This window comes from Telopea speciosissima, chromosome 5, assembly GCF_018873765.1.
Source record: "Telopea speciosissima isolate NSW1024214 ecotype Mountain lineage chromosome 5, Tspe_v1, whole genome shotgun sequence".
NCBI classification, from domain to species: domain Eukaryota; kingdom Viridiplantae; phylum Streptophyta; class Magnoliopsida; order Proteales; family Proteaceae; genus Telopea; species Telopea speciosissima.
Genome location: NC_057920.1, coordinates 60,795,744 through 60,806,187, shown reverse-complemented (window position 1 = coordinate 60,806,187; position 10,444 = coordinate 60,795,744).

The following is a 10,444-nucleotide window of genomic DNA, read 5'->3' as shown; positions in this document are numbered from 1 at the left end:
TAGCATTCCCTCTGCATTAAATATTTTGAAAACTTTCGTAATTACGGAAAGCCAAAAATAGATAGAAATAGATGAGATTGGTTATAATAAATTAAAGAGACAAAATAAATAAAATGGATTATTAACACTTTTTTTTCTGAAAACGTTTAACGATTAAATATTTACTTTCCATATAAATAAAAAAAGGTTAATAAATAAAATATTTTCCGGAAATAAAGCACACGACGGAAACGCCGTCGGTATGAAGGGTAACCACGAGCTGACGTGGCAAGCGGAATTATGCCTTTCATAACGGTCGAAAGTTTTCGTGGGCCGGTGGCCTTGGAGTGTGAAGGTAACACTTTTGTTTCCATTTCCCCCCGCTTAATGAGACGCAAGTCACATGGATATAGGCATTGTGGTGGGCCCCATTATTTTTTTTCTCTGTCTACATGGACATGTGCGTGATGGTGGGCCCCATTATTCTCCCTCTCTCTCTTTCTCTCTTTCTCTCTTTCTCTCTCTCTCTGTTTTCAAATTTCAATTGCTGCAGCAGTCAAAGAGTAGAGTGTGGTTGTCTTTGGAGTCACGTGGAATACCCAAACTACCCCTAGCTGTCTTCTCTGTTGTTGTTGTTTTTTTTCTTTCTTTTTATTTTCTTTTCTTTTCTTCTTCTTCTTCTTTCTTCTTCTTTCTTTCTTTCTTTCTTTTTTTTTTTTTTTTTTTTTTTTTTTTTTTTTTTAATTCCTTATGGGACTATGTGGGAAAATTATCACCTCAGCCCCTCTCTTGGGGATCTCCCACATGGCGTTTGGCATGGTAGAGAGTCATTTCACCTCTTTGACTTGAAAAGTGGAGTGATAAAGATCCTATGTGGAGTATGGTAGTTGTCTTTGTGGCTAAGGAATCTTGAAGAGTTAAAGCGTGAAGAAGATTAATTGAGATGGCAATTCTTTGAGACTACCATGGGAGGACGAAATTCTCATACCCCAATGTAAATTAGAGTGGCACACTAGCACCAATGCTGTGATATAAGTAGATTTTAGAATCCAGAGATTTATGGAAATAATGGATTTGTGGAATGTAGAAAGAGTTGATTTGAGCCCCAAATCCATCATTTAGGGTACCATTTTAAGATGGATTTGAGTTTAGAGAGACCACTTAACTCAATGGTCAAAGATGACCACTTAACTTGGGTCTCTTGGGTAAGGGGAGAATAGACGTCAGATAGATATTAGGAAAATTAAAAAGAGATGTTGAGAGAGAGGGAGAAGACTCAGAAGAGGGATATTGGATAAGAAGGGAGAAGATGGACTATTAAATGTTCATTATCAAATAAGGTTATCATTCTCCCCTGTTTTCAAAGAAACTCATTTTCAAGTTTGAAATGGTTGTCTTCGTCCAAGTGTCATTATGATCAAGCTTTTTCAATTCATGTTCAAGGTTTGAAGTATCGGTATCAGGTATTGTATCATAAAGGTAATTTTAATAGATGTATCATATCAAAGAGACATAAGATACGCAATATCGTTGTAAAACATAAAACACTATAAATAAGTAATATATAAAATATATCATGTACAAAAAGAAGAATAAAGTACGATGAAAAAAGTGCATTAAAATGATTATATATACACGATAAGATTTCTTACATGTATTAATACAAAAAAAAAAAAAAAAAAAAGATATCGTATCGATACCTTAAAGATACGATACATATCGATTAGTATCGATAGATATAAAAGGATACTTAAAATCTTGCTCATGCTCACTAATTTAAGTATCTTCCAAATCATGGTTATTCTTCCGACAGACAAGATATTGTATGTAAGTCGCATATCTAGAGGCAATGGACTTTAAATCAAGCATGTCCAAAATTTTAGGAAGATCAATTAGTGGAAGGTTCATATCCCCAATATTGCGAGCAAATTGAGATTTCCATGATAAGGATAGAGATCAGTGAAATTAAAAATGGGACTGATTTCAATTTCACCAAGTATCTTAATAAGATATGTGTTAGGCAAAATCTTCTTGAGAATGGGGCATGGACTCATCTTCTTACTCGTAAGCTTGTTATATGTCCCTTTTGAAAACCTCTCTTTCTTCAAATAAAGCATAGTCAAGTCTCCTTCTTTGAAATTCACGATTTCGGTATCAAGAATCATAAGTTTCGATATCCCATGAGTCTATATCTCTCCTACAAAACTATCTCCTTTTCTACGATTCTGTAACCAATTTCCCTTTTAACAATAGGGGATGATGAAGGTCAAAACAAGTACTGGTCAATACTTAATACTATTTTTTTTTTAAAACCAAATTAGGTAATTTGAATTTGACACAAAATCAAGTACATTAATGGTTTGGTTTCAAGCAAAATCAATGGAAAATTGAGCAAATTTCGGTATCAGGACTGGGTTGGTTGTATCGAGCCTATCAGCTCATATCAGTATTGGCCGTGGTCCATCTTGATAGTTCATGATACTGTATCAGTGGTATTGGAACAAGAAAGGGTAAAATGGTAAAAAAAAAACATATCAATATTTTGAGGGGTAAAACAGTCTAATTGAGCCTGATATAGCCAATTCGTATTGGTATCGATAGCAAAAACTGGGGGGTTTGATTATTTCGCCTGTGAAATGACCCAAACACTCCTGTTTTGCTGGATTGGATCCTCCAACTACCTCCACAATTGAAGAAGAGCCAAATATGATCGGTCCAATACACTAAAACCCTGGCAACCACAATCCAACAAACATCAATACCACGTGTCATGTTCCTATTGGAGCATGACCTCACACTCAAATTAATAGAAATCGTGTTAGCATTCCCCATATGATGATGTGTTGCTTTTTTTAGCAGCTTAAACCATTTTAATACCGTTTTAAACCATTTCAATACCCCATTAGAATATGATTAGTGTCGTGGTATATTCCTTTATATGCCTCCATTAATGGACATCCATAAGAACCCTATAACCAATACGGATCATGGGAAAGGAATATGTGTAATTTATTAAAAAGAAGAAGGAGAGAGAGACATTTTTTGGTTTGAAATTTGAAGTTTTGAACCATGTTGCCTCCTTGCTTTGATTCTTTGTGGTGCTTAAAAAACCGTCAACAAAAAAAAAAAAAAAAAACAATGAAAAATTGCAATAAAGAGAGCATGAGCACCCACAGTAGCTACAGTTGTGAATCATTTATAAGAATTAATTTTAGAGCCTACCCATGACGTATTAAAAATTAAAACCAATATCTGAAAATTAATCCCGTTAGTAAAGCGTAAGTGCTTATCTTAACACAAATTTGGGGAAAAGAACATTGTTTGGTCTTATGGATCATCCACCAAGACACATGTGCATGTGAAATTACCGGTCTGGCCCTTAAATTGAGAAATCTCATCCATATTGATGTTCTATGTATTTTCATTAATCTTCGCACGGATACGGGAGCCATGTGACTAAGCAACAATCTCTTGCCCTTTTATTTCCATAGGAGACTTGTTTTTTTGGTGAATTTCCATAGGAGATATCATCATGCCTTTATTACATCACTCTTTTTTTTGTAACACCCTTATTGTATCACCGATGACTATTATAAGTGTTTTTTTTTTTTTTGTTGGGAAAATATTACGTACTAGTGTTTAGAAATGAGAAGTTGAACCCAACAATCATACATCTTGTAGCGTAATTGTTTCAACCGGAGGAGTCAACTTGTTGAATCAGCCAATCCTAATCGGTCCCCACCAATTTAAAATCTCACACTATTAACGACTGTTTAGTTAGGCCTCGTAGGCTACAAATGGACATGTTTCTATTTGATCGATCGATGATCGGTTCATAATCAAGCTTATGCCAATCAAACTAATGGGGTTCATCGGTCTATAAATATGTCAATTGGATTAAAAATAGGTTAACCGAGCCATAACCGGTTGCTTCGGTGCATGCCGGTCTTGGTCAGGCGCCTGTCAGGCTATCAGCCTACAACCAAACATCAAGAACAATCGCCCATAATCGGGTTATGCTCGACACCGGATCATTTTACTAATTGGTCGATCTAGTGTCCATGCTTGTGTAGCAGAAGCGACAACATTCAGGAAAGCTCTCTAGTATGCTCTTATACGAGGTTTGGATAAGGTCTTCATCGAAAGCGACAATCTCTTACTCATAAACACTCTATATATCAGGGAAAATCCAAGTCATTCCATGGTGAGTTTGAGCTCCTCATAGCAGACTGTAGGCGGTTTGTTCCAAGGATAATGCATGTCCATTATAGCAACACGGAGTGGGAAGGAAATTTTGTAGCCAATGCACTCGCAGGGATTGGGGTAACCCATCAATCTGATATCTTCTGGAAGTACTTTTTTTCTTCTTATGTAACTTGGTTATTTGATATTTCAATCCCTTAAAAAAATACGGTAAAAATTTGACTGCAACTATGTTCCTGTTGATTTTAACTGGTCGGTTCCAATCAAACCTATTGGTGCAGACTAGCATTTGATGGATCCAGATCCTCGACTGCCGCCTACCTGTGCTGCACAGACACAACAAAGTGTGCAATAACCACCTTACCCCCACTTGGGCAAGGCGCTCGGGCAGGGGTAAGGCGGCAGTAGAGGATCTAAATTGGCAATTGACACCCCTAGCTAGCTTCAACCATTAAGAGACATAAGCCTTTGTTAGATCCGAGAAGAGAATTTTAAGAGAGTAATTTAATTAGTCCTAAGTTTTGTAGAGGTGGTGGTGAGCTACTGAGGTTTGATGAACTCATCGTCACTCCAAAGCCCTTTACACGCACACCCAGATGCCCAACTCTCAGGCTTTGAACGTCAAAAGAGAATTTTACATGGAAAAGTAGTTTAAGAATAGGTGGGTTTTGGTCTCCCTCTTCTTTTCTTTTTTCTTTGTTTCAAATGGGTACGGAAAGGCATAGTAAGCTGGGATAAACTAAATTAAGTGTAATTTAAATCAATATTAAGAAGCGGAAAAGCCCTGGAATTGCGTGTAAAAGTGATCATAAGCAAGTAGAGGATATATAGATATGTGGGTCTGATCAATAAAACTTTTTTTTTTGAAGAAAAAAAAGAAAGAAATTGACCATGAAAAGAGAAGAAAGAGATGGGTCTGATTGCTGGTACATGTTTGTTTCCAACCTTTTAACTTTATTCTACTAAGGTTGTTGGAGTATAGCTGTATATGGAAAACATATTACACCCCCGACCCCACCAAAAGGAAGGGTTAAATTGTTGGAATATAGAACTTCCATCCCTCTCTTGCTCTCTTTGACCCCACCAAAAGGAAGGGTTAAATTTAAAGATGTAAACGGATTGAATTCGGCTCGGATAGTGCTATATTCACATTCGCATCGGATTAGTTTTTGGACAGATTTAGATAGTGTTATACGGATATGAACACGGATGCGAATCGGATATTTTATCCGTTTACTTATAAATATAGTTTTTTGGAAAGTTATAGCTTATCCGTATCCACATTCGTTTAGCTTTCAGACGGATTCGGATAATGCTAAACGGATACAGACACGAATTCGAAAAAGAATTTTGACTATTCATTTACATCCTTAGTTAAATTGTTGGAATATAGATCTTCCATCTCTCTCTATCTCTCTGACCCCACCAAAAGGAAGGGTTGGATTGTTAGAATATAGAACTTCCATCTCTCTCTCACACACTTACACCCCTGACCCCACGACCCCACCGAAAGGAAGGATTGGATTGTTGGAATATAGAACCTCCCTTCTCTTTCTTTCTTTCTCTCTCTCTCTCTCCATGACTTAAGTCAGCACAGAAATTGAAAGACAAATAAACATTGAAATATGATATTCTTTAAGGTATCAAATAAGTATGTTTGCTCTTTCCACACCATCAATCATAATCAATAAAGCATATAGTTAATCTGATGTTAGACATTTAGGAATTAGGAGTGAGAATTTATTATTGATATTCTTTAAGCTGTCAACTAATGTTTGAAATTTTATTTTTTTTTCTCTTATTATAACATATTTTTTTTAGTGAGTAAGATCTTGTTATTTCACTTGTATATTTGAAACATATACAAGACAATGACAGTTCTTGAAAATGAGATAATATCAAAGTATTGGGAAAAGGTTGGGCATACCACCAAGGTGTGCAGTATGTGTCATACGTGTTAGATTAATTGATTCAAATAAGGATAAAACTCTAAAAGCCAGGATCTCCATAAGGCGTTCAAAAATACAATCAAACAAATAATAGAAAATAAGGATAAAACCACTAACCTTGTTTCGCATCCATAGTGTCGATGATCGCAGCGGAAAATAAAGATCTAGGTACTTCCCTCCCCTCTATGCTCAAAATAACTGGTTTGATGAGAGTACCGTATGCATAGGAATGATGAACATTGAATATCTCCCTTTCTTTCCAGAATGCACTCCTCAATAGAGACTGAGAATAATTAATTGTGATGGGTAGAGGGGGGACCTAACTTTCTTTATATAATAATTCCTATATGGCCTAACTTATCACAATCCCAATAAGCAGCTATCTGCTCATACTAAAACCAGTCCACATAGGATTCCTAATATAACTCAATAACCCCCTTAATTAGACCAATACTACAATTAGCTTGAGTTTTAGGTTATTTAATATTAGTCTATAATAGGAATATTAATTCTATTCTAAATAGAATTCTAACAATCCGCTCTCCTCCCCCTTTGGAAAAGACCCCCTTGCCCTTCTATGTCCAGCCCTATGATTGATGTAGGCTACTAGCTTACCAAAATCTGACAGCATGTCCAACCCTCTCCTTAAAATATTTATTTTAAAGGAGATGGATAGGCACACTGTTTGCGTATAGTAAAATAACGGACCACACCAATGGAGGCATGGGACGGAGCATCATACCCGAACTTTTATAGATAGACAAAGGGTAATCAAAAGATTTATTTATTTATTTTTTCCGATAAAAATCATAAAAAATATATTAAAAAAAATAAGATACAGAATTAACGTCGAGACATACCCGGATGAATAAAAAAATAAGAAAATCAGAAGATTTCAACCTTCAACATGACCATCAACATGAAACCCCAACCCACAGAATGTTACATTTACTAGTATACTACACACACCAGAAGTGTCAAATGTATGGACTTCTGGGATGAGATAGATACCCAAAACAGATAGCAGGTGGGGAGTAAAGTTTTTAATATTACCACACAATCACTTACAAGTCATATGAATTTGTACTACCGAAAAACATAAATAGACAAAGTAATGGGTCAGAATCCAGATCAGAAATCTCATAATGGAAGGTAAAGGATCACCAACAGGACAAAATATGTCTCTCAGAGTCTCAGGTACATCCATTTTCAAGGATATAACTCCCTTATTTTACTTTATTTTTCTATAGTTTTCAATTTTAACCAAATGAACTGTATCACAGTATCAACCTTCCTCTTTTAGCTGGCTATGAAGGACATTCTTTATCACCATCAGTTGAGGAACCTTTCCTTTTCCTTTTTTTCTTCCCCTGTCTTTGATTCTAGCCTTTTTTTTTTTGAATTTTTTGTTGACTCAGAAGTCTCTTCCCTGTAAGCGACAGCTGCACTAATTTGTTTTGTGGTAGGCTTTTGTCTTTTTAGAAATGGTGAACCACCGATCGAATCTCCCTTCACAACTCTCTCTAGCTGCTCAAGAACAATCCAAACATATAATAAAGGGAGAATCTTCTTGAATCCAAGGTTGGTTACAAGAAGATTATAACTTTATTTATTTACTTGTTTGTTTTTTATTTTATTCTCAAAAATTATTTTAATCATGGATAAAAAAAATATAAGGGTATTATGATAATATCCTTTCATATGTTCTAATATAATTCTATTTGTATTATGGCTCAGGCTGTGAGGGGCAATTTAGTAATTAACTTATCTGACCTAAATCCTAGTTTCTCTATAAATACTAGCTGAAAGCAGCAGCTTGGGTATTCCAAACTTGATACACGGGGTGTAATGCTTTAAGCAACCAGTACTTAAACCCTAAACCCTAACAAAAAAGGCTTTCTAAATAAATTGAAAGTAACTTATCATTTTGTTTATTTTTAAAAACTGACATTGCCTATAATTTCTACCCTTCTATTAAATAACTTTTAGAAATAAAACAACAGACAAAAGCAAAGTTACAACTTCTTAATTCACCTACTTGATGACAACAAGATGCACCCTATAATAAAGTATTAAGTTTCCCTTCACCATTGGACTAAACTTTCCTTCGATTGTGGAGGACGAAGAATCTCTTTACCATTGGTGATTGGACTCTTAAGGATTGGGCTACTCTCCTTGGAGGGCATCACCCAATGAGGCATCTGATGACTGGACTGTGCCGCACATATCCCGATGGTTGACTGGGCACAAGCCGGGATGTGTGCGACATAGCCCAACCATCGGATGCCTCATTGGGCGATGCCCTCCAAGGAGAGGAGCTGAATCCGGACTGTTAATGCCATTCTCCCTATTGTTTATCATTTTACATTTTTTTACTTCAGAAACTTGTGAGATACAACTCTTGAGAACGACATGATAAGTCACTTTTAAACTATTTTAAATCCCCTTTAAACCCTTGATTTGGGAATAAGACAAAGGACAATCAAGGGAAGGTTACATGTTCTAAATACAACTATAGAGATGTCATTAGATAGTCCCAATCTTAAGGTTACCCAAGTAGAGAATTGTATTAAAGTTGACCACTTGTTACATGGTAAACATAGATAGACATGAGTTGATCTATTGTACAAAGAATATCACATTAATTAGTTGGTCAAGTTTCAGCTCCAAATGAGCAAGGGAAGTGACCCAAAACTAAGCACAGATTTTTATGAACCTGCAAAAGATGTCATGTTTGACCCAAAACCAAGCACAGAATTTTATGAATCTGCAAAAGATACCATGTAGTAGAGAGTCAGAGAAGAGGAAGAAGATATAGGGAACTTTTCAATAAGAATACTGGCCGTTTCTGATATAGAATCAATTCTAAAGAATCGAATATTCAGTGATCAAACGATTCACTCCACAGTTTGATACATCTTTTGAAAAAATTATTAATCGGACGAAAATAAAGATAAGAGTCCCATTCTACATGTCAATACTGACAACAATGAAATTTTATAGTAAGAGGAAAATCCGTCGACTTTATAAATCATGAGGTTTCAAGTCCCTCTATCCCCCCAAAAAATTTGAGAACAGAACCATCCACAAGCCAAAACAACTTGTGGTTAAAGCTTCCCTCCCCCCTCAAGCACCAGCTTTAATAGTATGAAAGGAGCTTCTATTTAACCTACACCTACTTTATCCCACTCATTTAATGTTTTAGACTTTAGAGTTGGCAAAGATTATTCTGTAAGTGGTGGAAAATCTTGATAATACAACAAAATGATACACCACCATTAAATGATAAGGACAATGATATTCCACCAATGTATGAAAAATGATGCTTAGCACCCCCAGGAGGGGGGTGGGGGAGGGTGAAAGTAAACACAAAAATAAGTTTCTATTCCTTAAAACAAATGAAGCTGATTCGGTTATTGTTTTATGTGATTTTAATGGTGCTTTTGTAGGAGCCAGAGAGATCTACCACAAATCATCTTCAGGCCAACAAGCAGAGAAAAGAATTTCAAGAATGGATCCTGTTTCCAGTACAATTCCAGCACAAAGACTTCATGATGATACAGATGAATCAGTACTTCTCCAGTAGGTGCCAGTGGGTACAAAGAAGAATTTTGAACAGTGCCTGTGGCTTCTCTATCCCTTGATTGTAGACATAAGACCAGTGCTGAAGTTTTTCCAAACTGAAACTTCTGCTAAAACTCATAAGTAAAAGGCAGAGCACGCCACCAGGTGCCCAGTATGTGTCATCCTCTCTCCTCCCCCACCAACCCTACCCATTGGAAGAGACCCCTTTGCCTTCCTGTGTCCAGTTTTGTGATTGGTGTTTGTCCCAACAAAGCTGCTTATAAATTGTAGAGTTCGCAAACTCGCATATAACAATAAATAATGACTGACTAGATCGTCTCCATCCAGGGTTATGAAAATCGGAATCGGGGATCGAACTGGTCAGTGCTGATTCCAGTCCGAATTGAAATCGACCTGAATCGGCCATATTCGGTCTCAAAAACCCTAGAGTGACCCCTCAGATTTGAAAACCCAGTGATCCAGAGAGAAAAACCCTAGAATCGGCTGTGGCTAGGAATGGACATAATCGGGATCAGTAACGGCCACTTCCGATCGGAATCAGCTAATTCTACTGATCCAATTCTGATTTTTGAAACAGTGCCTCCATCATGGCCGCACCCAGTAGCCTCCCCTCTCCCACTCAAAAAAAAAAAAAAAAAGATTCTGTTGAACAATACATTTTGCATGTAACACATGAATTATGCATGATTTATTTGTTCAAGACTTGTTTCAATGAACAACAATCATAC